Here is a 12,305-nt window from a genome sequence, read left to right on the forward strand (position 1 = left end):
TTTAATATAAATATAAGAATACACAAAAACGTGATATGAGGAAGTAGTGCTTTGAGTATTTAATAATGTATTAAATGAATAAAAAATATCACGAAACGATGTACAATACACACTACCTAATACGCACACACAGGTGTAAAGTACATCGTGCAATCACTAGCACAATAACAGCCGCCAATAGGGAAAAAACTAAAACTAAACCCACGCTAACTGTTTCTCACCCATACGTGTAACACCTGGGCACACGCATAGATGAGAACGCAGAAAGTATGGGGGAGAAACGGGAGATTAGTATATTAGAAGCTGAAAATCCTGATCTAAAAAATATGATTAAGACATAAACACATAAATACATTTGTATAAAAATTCATCTAAGCGACTAAGGACTCTACAAGTCATTTGGTGAATAATGACTTAAACAAGCGAATGAAAAAAAAAGTTACCCCATATGAAACAATTATAGCTTCGAGGTAAAGGTTGTATTAAAAGACTCTACAATAATGATGGATATTTTTTGCAAACCTCGGACGACTCCTTTCATTAAGTTGGCTGTTCTAATGAAAGAACTGGGCTTTGAGCCACCACTTAACTGCCAAAGTCTATCCGTCGCGAATAAGTTTGTCTTCTTGCTCATTTATTTAAAATATCAAAGTATTGATATATCAAAATTAATTTCGATTAGATAAACTATGTACGAAGCAATGCATGTAAGACATTTATTACATGCTTTTATAAACGTAATAAAAAAGAGAGTGCATTTATAAATTGCATTATGAATTAAATGAATTTAACCGATGAGACAAGAAAACCTATCCTGAACTAATAATAAAACATACAATAAAACATATAATAAAATATACAATTTTCATGAGTAACTCCTAAAAAGGAATTACTCATGTGCTCGTCAATAATTTATTTAAATAATTACAACCAGTAACTCGTGCCGATTTGGACCTTTCATCCTCGGCATGATTGAGCACTGGAGGGACTTTAAATAAAAACTCATGGTTTAAGAAGTTCTGCGATGGCTCCAAAACACTCCTACTTCGCAGCAAATATTGTAGTCTGACCATGGAAGACGATACTCGATTTGCCATTGAAGAAGATCCATCGAAGATCCATCGAAGATCCATCGAAGAATTCATCCAACATCTTTGAAAGGAAGAGAATCCATGGTTATATCTGTAAAATAAAATAAAACAATACGATAAGTTATCTAGAATATTATCCAAAATCATATAAAATAAAATCGAATAAAATGTAAATAAAAGTGAATACTTACAATGCATTCCTATGGGACGAAGCTCAATGGCATCATGGTAATGCACACCTCGCGTGAATCTAATAACGCGGTATGAACGAAAATAAGAAACTATAGATGAGTTTCTTATCGCGAAACCGATATTTTATTATACGACGAACAACACTGACTCTAATTCGCGTTTGATTTTAACTTATTACTCGCCCGATCACTGATTCTAAACTGCACTAATTCAAAGACTGCATTGCACGCAGTTTGATAATACCACCATAAACACTGCACATATTGCTTCGCGCACTATTGCAATCTGAAACTGAAATAAAAAACAATACTATTAATATCATTACTATTACAGAAAATCATTAAAATTTTTGAGGAATTATTTAATACAAAAATATACTCACTTTAAATCTTTATTGATGAATGCACAATGGGTCTCCTATCCTTAGGATAATGATGACAATGCACAAATAATGACTATAAAACATATATAATAATAAATGCAATTAATTCAATTAACACTAGATTTATGGACCGAGCAAATGTGATTCATTTCAAACTTTTTTGTTACATATATATAAAATAGAAATATTTCAATTAATTGTAATTTAATAAAATTTAAATTTAATTACTTTTAAAATAGAATATTTTTTAAAAATATATATTAATTTTTAATGCTGTAATGAAATATGCATAAATATTAATTCCTCTCCTCTACCAACTTTTTCATTTAAACAATGTTTGTAAATTTTAAAAAAATAATGAACAAAACAATAGTAAACAAATCTAGTGTTAAACGAATTTCTAAATGAATTTAATTAATAAAATGTGAATACCATTCCAACGATGATCTGAAACACAAATAAAAACAAGATTATATAAATCTTTGTTATATAAAAATAACTATAATTATGGAAAAAATGTTTAATATAAAAATTGACTTACGTTTTTTCTTCATTGATGAATGCACGATGGGTCTCCTACCCTTAGGATGACGATGAGCACAAGTTTAAACTGAATAAAAGAAACTTGCGAGTTTCTTAACCGAGCAAACGAAACTTTAATATGCGACGATCAACACTGAATCTACTTGTCGACTTTTTTATATTTTATTTTAACACGATGCAACACACGAGAACCTCATTGCTTACGCGCTCGATTGCAATGATTTTCTGAAACAGAAAAAGAAAAAGAACAATTAAGATCATTGTTGTAATAAAAATCAATTGAAATTATCATAGAAATGTTTGATAGTAAAATATACTTACTTTTAGTCTTCGTTGATGACTGCAGGATGGGTATCCTACCCTTAGGATGACGATGTATAAAATAAAATTAAATAAAAAGTCTGAAAAGCTGAAACATACTAAAGACTATATTACAATATTTCCTGTAAATCATTTCTGAAGGCAGGGCACACATTAAAACCATTGAATATTTTTGATAGAATGGTATTCAAGTTATTAAATATTTGTGAAATTAATCAAAGTATGCAACTATTTGCTTGCAATATTACATATTAAGTATGTAATGTTAGTATAAATATTAATTAAAAATCTTTAAAGTTGTCTAAATAAAACAGTAATTGTATCAGCAAACGCAATAAAGAGTAACATAAAAAATAAACCAATTTTTATACCATTCTATGCAATGAAAAACTTTTTAAACTATTAAAATCAAAACGATAACGTTAGAAATAAAATTATTAAATAATTTAATACGTCTCTTTTTCGTTTATGTTGTCTCGTCGAAGGATAGAAGACGAATACGAGATACGTTGCTACGTAACCTTGGTAGAGGAGATCTTCGGAATGTCGAACGCTCGGCTATTATACCTATGTTATCGGCTGTTTACGTTTTGTCGTCGACTCGAGAAATACCTACAAATATAAATACACATTTATATAATAGCTTATATGTCGAGTGTATTGTTTTCTTATTCTCCCTCTCTCTCACACACTCCTTCTCTCTCACTCTTTCTGTAGTATTTCTATATGCTTATATGCTTATACTTAAAAAAAATAATGCTCACCTCGCCGTATATGGAGTAGATAAAAAAAGTTGCCACAAGATTAAAAGGTTAGTGAATTCGTGTTTCAACTCTCCCCATGCTCAGAAAGCTAAAAAAAAAGTAAAATATGAAAAAACTCACGTATAAAAATTATGCATGTAGTATGCATTTGATATATAACATTCGTTATATATCATTTAATATATAACAGGAAGGTGTACATTAAAATATTAATTGAAACAATTACCTGAAATTAACGGGATAACCAAATCCGCTGCAACAAGTATACAGATCGCAGATTAAAAACTTCGAAAGATTCGCCATATTGCAGTGCATAAAGCAGGCGCGTAAGACTGGCGCGAAAATACTGCATGCGCGAGAATGATGCGCAGTATGTCTTCCTTCCACCTATATTAAAGAAAAATTTTGAATGATTAAAAATACGATATAGAAGCATAAAAATTGTCAAAATATACTCAAAAAATCAAAATTGATCCTTACATCCTGTATATATTATAATAGGAAGATGTAAACTTTACAAAATATCTTTTAATTACCTGATCTTAACGGGACGATGATACTCCGATGTGTTCTCCACGAATGACGCCATGAAACTGAAGAATTCGGACGAAAGCTTGGCTGTGATTGGCTAATTCATTTTTTTGAACAAGAAAAGGGTCATCACGGCTTCTTACACGGACAGAATCTGACCTTCCTCATGACCACGCTGGTCAAACTACATATGATAATTTATTTATTAAATAAATTAAAAATCATTTCTATTTTTCTAATAAATGTACACAATACTTATAAATATTCTAAAAATAATGAATAGAATAAAGACAATGTAGACATTAAGAGATCTTTGTCGTTTTGCACAAAAAAACAAAATCGTATAGAAGACAATTGTCGATAGAAAAATGTCTAATATGAAATGCAGCATATGAAAGAATAAATTCCCAAAATATGTATCGATAAAGAATCCTCACAATTGAAATACTTTCACAGATGCATAATTGTTTTAAAAATATTCACAATAACGTGTATACACGATTCGCACACGAAGATTATTCCACATGATTTTCTATGCTATAAGATACTACATTCTCTTTATTCTATTCATTATTTTTAGAATAATTATGAATAACATGTACGTTTAATTTCTAATCGAAAAATGAAACATAAATTTATAATAAATCAAAATTATTCTCCTCTATTTAATGTATGTTAAAACATATGAAATGTTTAAACCAATGTATATGCATAGGAACAATCTGAAATGTAATTAGACAATATTAGAATAATAAAATAATTGTTAAATAATTAATATAAGTACATTTTGTTATCTAATAACTTATTACATATGATCTATCTACCTTTCCCTTCAAGATTTACCTTTTAACTGAGACATTATCCTCTGTGAAAATGCTTTTATTTTAATGTTGTTTAGGTTATTTTCCAAATGTTGCCCATGTATGTAACAAAATAAAACATTCCAATTAAACAGAGATTCACATTGTAACTCTCTTCATGTTATTACTATTTTTATTAAATACACATGTAACTTGTAATCATTATAAAAATAATGAATACAATAAAAAGAATGCATAATATAAACATTATCTCAATGCTCACGAGAAAATAATCATGTAGAACAGAAATCTTGTCAAAGAAATTTGTAAAACAATTGACAATCTATCGCTTGCCACACTTATAAAATTAAATCTTTATCATAAAGGCGTGTTTTTACGTTGAAGAAACAAATTATAGGGACTTTTCTATTGTTGGCAAGCGATAGATTGTCAATTGTTTTACAAATTTCTTTGACAAGATCTCTTTTCTACATGATTGTTTTCTCGTATGCAATGAGAATGTTCTTATTATGTATTCTTTTATTATTATATTCATTATTTTTGTAATGTTTACAATTAAAGAGTGTAAAGTATTGTGTAAAGTGAAAAGAGTGCAAAAATAAGATAATTATAATCTGAAATTCTGTATATTTCGAATGTTTTATTTTGTTACATACATGGGCAACATTTGGAAAATAACCTAAACAACATTAAAATAAAAGCATTTTCACAGAGGATAATGTCTCAGTTAAAAGGTAAATCTTGAAGGGAAAGGTAGATAGATCATATGTAATAAGTTATTAGATAACAAAATGTACTTATATTAATTATTTAACAATTATTTTATTATTCTAATATTGTCTAATTACATTTCAGATTGTTCCTATGCATATACATTGGTTTAAACATTTCATATGTTTTAACATACATTAAATAGAGGAGAATAATTTTGATTTATTATAAATTTATGTTTCATTTTTCGATTAGAAATTAAACGTACATGTTATTCATAATTATTCTAAAAATAATGAATAGAATAAAGAGAATGTAGTATCTTATAGCATAGAAAATCATGTGGAATAATCTTCGTGTGCGAATCGTGTATACACGTTATTGTGAATATTTTTAAAACAATTATGCATCTGTGAAAGTATTTCAATTGTGAGGATTCTTTATCGATACATATTTTGGGAATTTATTCTTTCATATGCTGCATTTCATATTAGACATTTTTCTATCGACAATTGTCTTCTATACGATTTTGTTTTTTTGTGCAAAACGACAAAGATCTCTTAATGTCTACATTGTCTTTATTCTATTCATTATTTTTAGAATATTTATAAGTATTGTGTACATTTATTAGAAAAATAGAAATGATTTTTAATTTATTTAATAAATAAATTATCATATGTAGTTTGACCAGCGTGGTCATGAGGAAGGTCAGATTCTGTCCGTGTAAGAAGCCGTGATGACCCTTTTCTTGTTCAAAAAAATGAATTAGCCAATCACAGCCAAGCTTTCGTCCGAATTCTTCAGTTTCATGGCGTCATTCGTGGAGAACACATCGGAGTATCATCGTCCCGTTAAGATCAGGTAATTAAAAGATATTTTGTAAAGTTTACATCTTCCTATTATAATATATACAGGATGTAAGGATCAATTTTGATTTTTTGAGTATATTTTGACAATTTTTATGCTTCTATATCGTATTTTTAATCATTCAAAATTTTTCTTTAATATAGGTGGAAGGAAGACATACTGCGCATCATTCTCGCGCATGCAGTATTTTCGCGCCAGTCTTACGCGCCTGCTTTATGCACTGCAATATGGCGAATCTTTCGAAGTTTTTAATCTGCGATCTGTATACTTGTTGCAGCGGATTTGGTTATCCCGTTAATTTCAGGTAATTGTTTCAATTAATATTTTAATGTACACCTTCCTGTTATATATTAAATGATATATAACGAATGTTATATATCAAATGCATACTACATGCATAATTTTTATACGTGAGTTTTTTCATATTTTACTTTTTTTTTAGCTTTCTGAGCATGGGGAGAGTTGAAACACGAATTCACTAACCTTTTAATCTTGTGGCAACTTTTTTTATCTACTCCATATACGGCGAGGTGAGCATTATTTTTTTTAAGTATAAGCATATAAGCATATAGAAATACTACAGAAAGAGTGAGAGAGAAGGAGTGTGTGAGAGAGAGGGAGAATAAGAAAACAATACACTCGACATATAAGCTATTATATAAATGTGTATTTATATTTGTAGGTATTTCTCGAGTCGACGACAAAACGTAAACAGCCGATAACATAGGTATAATAGCCGAGCGTTCGACATTCCGAAGATCTCCTCTACCAAGGTTACGTAGCAACGTATCTCGTATTCGTCTTCTATCCTTCGACGAGACAACATAAACGAAAAAGAGACGTATTAAATTATTTAATAATTTTATTTCTAACGTTATCGTTTTGATTTTAATAGTTTAAAAAGTTTTTCATTGCATAGAATGGTATAAAAATTGGTTTATTTTTTATGTTACTCTTTATTGCGTTTGCTGATACAATTACTGTTTTATTTAGACAACTTTAAAGATTTTTAATTAATATTTATACTAACATTACATACTTAATATGTAATATTGCAAGCAAATAGTTGCATACTTTGATTAATTTCACAAATATTTAATAACTTGAATACCATTCTATCAAAAATATTCAATGGTTTTAATGTGTGCCCTGCCTTCAGAAATGATTTACAGGAAATATTGTAATATAGTCTTTAGTATGTTTCAGCTTTTCAGACTTTTTATTTAATTTTATTTTATACATCGTCATCCTAAGGGTAGGATACCCATCCTGCAGTCATCAACGAAGACTAAAAGTAAGTATATTTTACTATCAAACATTTCTATGATAATTTCAATTGATTTTTATTACAACAATGATCTTAATTGTTCTTTTTCTTTTTCTGTTTCAGAAAATCATTGCAATCGAGCGCGTAAGCAATGAGGTTCTCGTGTGTTGCATCGTGTTAAAATAAAATATAAAAAAGTCGACAAGTAGATTCAGTGTTGATCGTCGCATATTAAAGTTTCGTTTGCTCGGTTAAGAAACTCGCAAGTTTCTTTTATTCAGTTTAAACTTGTGCTCATCGTCATCCTAAGGGTAGGAGACCCATCGTGCATTCATCAATGAAGAAAAAACGTAAGTCAATTTTTATATTAAACATTTTTTCCATAATTATAGTTATTTTTATATAACAAAGATTTATATAATCTTGTTTTTATTTGTGTTTCAGATCATCGTTGGAATGGTATTCACATTTTATTAATTAAATTCATTTAGAAATTCGTTTAACACTAGATTTGTTTACTATTGTTTTGTTCATTATTTTTTTAAAATTTACAAACATTGTTTAAATGAAAAAGTTGGTAGAGGAGAGGAATTAATATTTATGCATATTTCATTACAGCATTAAAAATTAATATATATTTTTAAAAAATATTCTATTTTAAAAGTAATTAAATTTAAATTTTATTAAATTACAATTAATTGAAATATTTCTATTTTATATATATGTAACAAAAAAGTTTGAAATGAATCACATTTGCTCGGTCCATAAATCTAGTGTTAATTGAATTAATTGCATTTATTATTATATATGTTTTATAGTCATTATTTGTGCATTGTCATCATTATCCTAAGGATAGGAGACCCATTGTGCATTCATCAATAAAGATTTAAAGTGAGTATATTTTTGTATTAAATAATTCCTCAAAAATTTTAATGATTTTCTGTAATAGTAATGATATTAATAGTATTGTTTTTTATTTCAGTTTCAGATTGCAATAGTGCGCGAAGCAATATGTGCAGTGTTTATGGTGGTATTATCAAACTGCGTGCAATGCAGTCTTTGAATTAGTGCAGTTTAGAATCAGTGATCGGGCGAGTAATAAGTTAAAATCAAACGCGAATTAGAGTCAGTGTTGTTCGTCGTATAATAAAATATCGGTTTCGCGATAAGAAACTCATCTATAGTTTCTTATTTTCGTTCATACCGCGTTATTAGATTCACGCGAGGTGTGCATTACCATGATGCCATTGAGCTTCGTCCCATAGGAATGCATTGTAAGTATTCACTTTTATTTACATTTTATTCGATTTTATTTTATATGATTTTGGATAATATTCTAGATAACTTATCGTATTGTTTTATTTTATTTTACAGATATAACCATGGATTCTCTTCCTTTCAAAGATGTTGGATGAATTCTTCGATGGATCTTCGATGGATCTTCGATGGATCTTCTTCAATGGCAAATCGAGTATCGTCTTCCATGGTCAGACTACAATATTTGCTGCGAAGTAGGAGTGTTTTGGAGCCATCGCAGAACTTCTTAAACCATGAGTTTTTATTTAAAGTCCCTCCAGTGCTCAATCATGCCGAGGATGAAAGGTCCAAATCGGCACGAGTTACTGGTTGTAATTATTTAAATAAATTATTGACGAGCACATGAGTAATTCCTTTTTAGGAGTTACTCATGAAAATTGTATATTTTATTATATGTTTTATTGTATGTTTTATTATTAGTTCAGGATAGGTTTTCTTGTCTCATCGGTTAAATTCATTTAATTCATAATGCAATTTATAAATGCACTCTCTTTTTTATTACGTTTATAAAAGCATGTAATAAATGTCTTACATGCATTGCTTCGTACATAGTTTATCTAATCGAAATTAATTTTGATATATCAATACTTTGATATTTTAAATAAATGAGCAAGAAGACAAACTTATTCGCGACGGATAGACTTTGGCAGTTAAGTGGTGGCTCAAAGCCCAGTTCTTTCATTAGAACAGCCAACTTAATGAAAGGAGTCGTCCGAGGTTTGCAAAAAATATCCATCATTATTGTAGAGTCTTTTAATACAACCTTTACCTCGAAGCTATAATTGTTTCATATGGGGTAACTTTTTTTTTTCATTCGCTTGTTTAAGTCATTATTCACCAAATGACTTGTAGAGTCCTTAGTCGCTTAGATGAATTTTTATACAAATGTATTTATGTGTTTATGTCTTAATCATATTTTTTAGATCAGGATTTTCAGCTTCTAATATACTAATCTCCCGTTTCTCCCCCCCATACTTTCTGCGTTCTCATCTATGCGTGTGCCCAGGTGTTACACGTATGGGTGAGAAACAGTTAGCGTGGGTTTAGTTTTAGTTTTTTCCCCTATTGGCGGCTGTTATTGTGCTAGTGATTGCACGATGTACTTTACACCTGTGTGTGCGTATTAGGTAGTGTGTATTGTACATCGTTTCGTGATATTTTTTATTCATTTAATACATTATTAAATACTCAAAGCACTACTTCCTCATATCACGTTTTTGTGTATTCTTATATTTATATTAAATATTTCTAATTTGTTTGATAATCTCGTTTGCATAGTAGAGTTACTGCATTTATTTGTGGAAACTTTGATATACTTGTATATTACTAGTATGCATACATATATACTAGTGTATACTTGTATTTTTGCTTTAGTTTTTTATGCAATAATCATTAGCCTTGGCAGTCGATTACAGCAAAATACGTACGTATACCCATTAGCATATAAGTTTAGAAAACGTGGTTGAACTAGGGTGTCGGAGGTGCCCCGGGGCATGCTCTCTAGTGTAGGCTTTTGCACCCTGGTGGTATGTGTGAGAACCGTGGAGTGAGTGGGTGGGTATGTATGGTTTTTCTTAAAATGGGTAAAAATATGGGTAATAGGCAGGCAGGTAGCATACTTCTTTGAATGAATGTGAAAACTTTAATTTTAAGTAGGTAGGATCCAGGAAAGGTATTAGACTTCTTGCTTCCACTCCGGAGTGGAAATTCCGCCTCCTGGTTTATACAGAATTGTTACAAATTTTTATCATCTCATTCTATATTATGTTTGATTTGTTAATTTATTTTGTAACTATTCTGTGATCTTTATTATGTATCATGATTCAAAGGTATTTGCAACCATTTGAAAGATTCATTTCTACTTCGATTCTATCTCGAACGAGATAGAGTCGAATCTAATTCGCAAATTCTTTGATGCATTTGATACTTAGTTTTAAGTATTTCAGGATTAGCACTACGCACTATCGCGATTTCGTCTTACAGCTATAATTATTTGATATAATTAAATATAACAAAGTATTGCAAGATAATGCATTACATTTATTGCATTTTCTATTTCAATTCGATCTTATTACTCGATGTTAAAAGTGCGAAGTGTTATTAGGTCATCGAGGGAAATTATTATCTGCTTGGACATTCGATTAAATGTTCTCGTGTATGGTCAATGAACTCCAAGTTTATTGATGGTCCACGAGCTAGAAAAGTGAACGCGAAATGTAAATTAATTTTTTAATATAATTGAGAATTAGAATTATAACAAAATAAAAGTTTATTTGCAAAAGTAGTATGAACGATCTTATCTTGCTCGCACGTAGGAAATGTCCAAATGCAGTTTTCATGGAATGAAGAAAGAAGAGGCTTAATGCCGAAGAGGCCCCCACTTAATTGTGGCTCAAGAGGGCAACTACAGGCTATTGAGTTATTTTCAAAGGTTCAACAGCAAGTTCGAACCTTTAGAGAATGGCTCTTTAGTCATATTTTATATTTTATTGTTTTACTTTTTTGCTCGTCATTAATTTCTAGTTGTAATTGGAGATGATGGACCATTCCATCTCCTTGGGACACCAGATGCGTGTCTATATCGTCAAAAAGATGCATATGTGTTTAGTTAGTTCGAGTCAAAATATTTAAATTCCATTTTTATTACATTTTGAAATCTCATTATCGTCTTTTGAATATTAAAGTAATCTCTCTTTTTTTTTCTTTAAGATTTTTCACTTTTGTGTAATTTTTTTCTTTTCTATATAATGCAGTTTAAAAGTATTAGTTATAATAATTAATAGATATTATTTTCTCTAATAACTTAATATTTTTGTACTTTTACTTTTTTATTTTTTTATTTTTTGTAAATTTAAAATCAAGCCTTTTTAATTCAATTTTATTGCAACTTTAAATAGAGATTTGATAGCAATAAATAGAGAATTCAATTTTAAAAGTGCATCTACGAATTGGACGATTCATATGTCAGGCTATTGTATCTCACTTGATTCTATAATTAATACAGTTTTCTTTTTGTTTCAGGTGATCATCGTTGGATTTAACAACAAACCCTTGACATCTTTTTTCTATTTGAATTCCTGAAATTGTTTTATTTCTTAATATATGTATAATGGCATTTCTGAAGGCACACACTTATTTTTTCACTTAAAATTTAATACGTTCATTTAAAATTCTAGTATTTTTTGATAGTATTTTACCGTCATCACCTGAAGTGTGTACTATCATCAAATGGTTTTCAGGTTAGTAATTAAGATTATTTTGATTATGCGTAATTACAACATCATTCGATATTTATTGTTTTAACTTACCTTGATTTTTTTTTTTTTTTAAGATGGTTAGAAGAAAGTTTTGTTCCTTCCGATCATCCTCACCATCGAAAGAAAGTTGGAACAGAACACTTGAGGTACAATTCGAATCATATTTTTTTTACAATAATCTAAACCGTTTCTATTTATACATAATATAATAAGATCCAGAGGGTTTTTAAGAAAGTAAAAA

General features: G+C 29.3%; 2 long non-coding RNA genes across 2 annotated transcripts in view; one reads left to right on the plus strand and one right to left on the minus strand.

The window, feature by feature from the left end:
* Nucleotides 1-278: 278 nt before the first annotated feature.
* Nucleotides 279-3,989, minus strand: LOC149032869 (uncharacterized). The gene is made up of 6 exons (XR_016176195.1): nucleotides 3,830-3,989; nucleotides 3,520-3,680; nucleotides 3,294-3,381; nucleotides 2,530-3,141; nucleotides 2,207-2,433; nucleotides 279-2,112 (listed from the first exon to the last, which is right to left on the minus strand). It is a non-coding gene; the product is annotated as an uncharacterized LOC149032869 (long non-coding RNA).
* A 2,186-nt stretch (nucleotides 3,990-6,175) lies between these two features.
* LOC149032870 (uncharacterized) overlaps nucleotides 6,176-12,305 on the plus strand; it is a 91,332-nt gene continuing 85,202 nt past the window's right edge. Inside the window, exons 1-6 of the long non-coding RNA XR_016176297.1 lie at nucleotides 6,176-6,217; nucleotides 6,367-6,527; nucleotides 6,666-6,753; nucleotides 6,906-7,517; nucleotides 7,614-12,046; nucleotides 12,139-12,210. This is a non-coding gene — a long non-coding RNA (uncharacterized LOC149032870). The remainder of the gene's footprint in view (nucleotides 6,218-6,366; nucleotides 6,528-6,665; nucleotides 6,754-6,905; nucleotides 7,518-7,613; nucleotides 12,047-12,138; nucleotides 12,211-12,305) is intronic.

The sequence above is a fragment of the Polistes dominula genome, unplaced genomic scaffold (assembly GCF_049000335.1).
Source record: "Polistes dominula isolate Pdom_NZ unplaced genomic scaffold, Pdom_raw_medaka contig_26, whole genome shotgun sequence".
NCBI classification, from domain to species: Eukaryota; Metazoa; Arthropoda; class Insecta; order Hymenoptera; family Vespidae; genus Polistes; species Polistes dominula.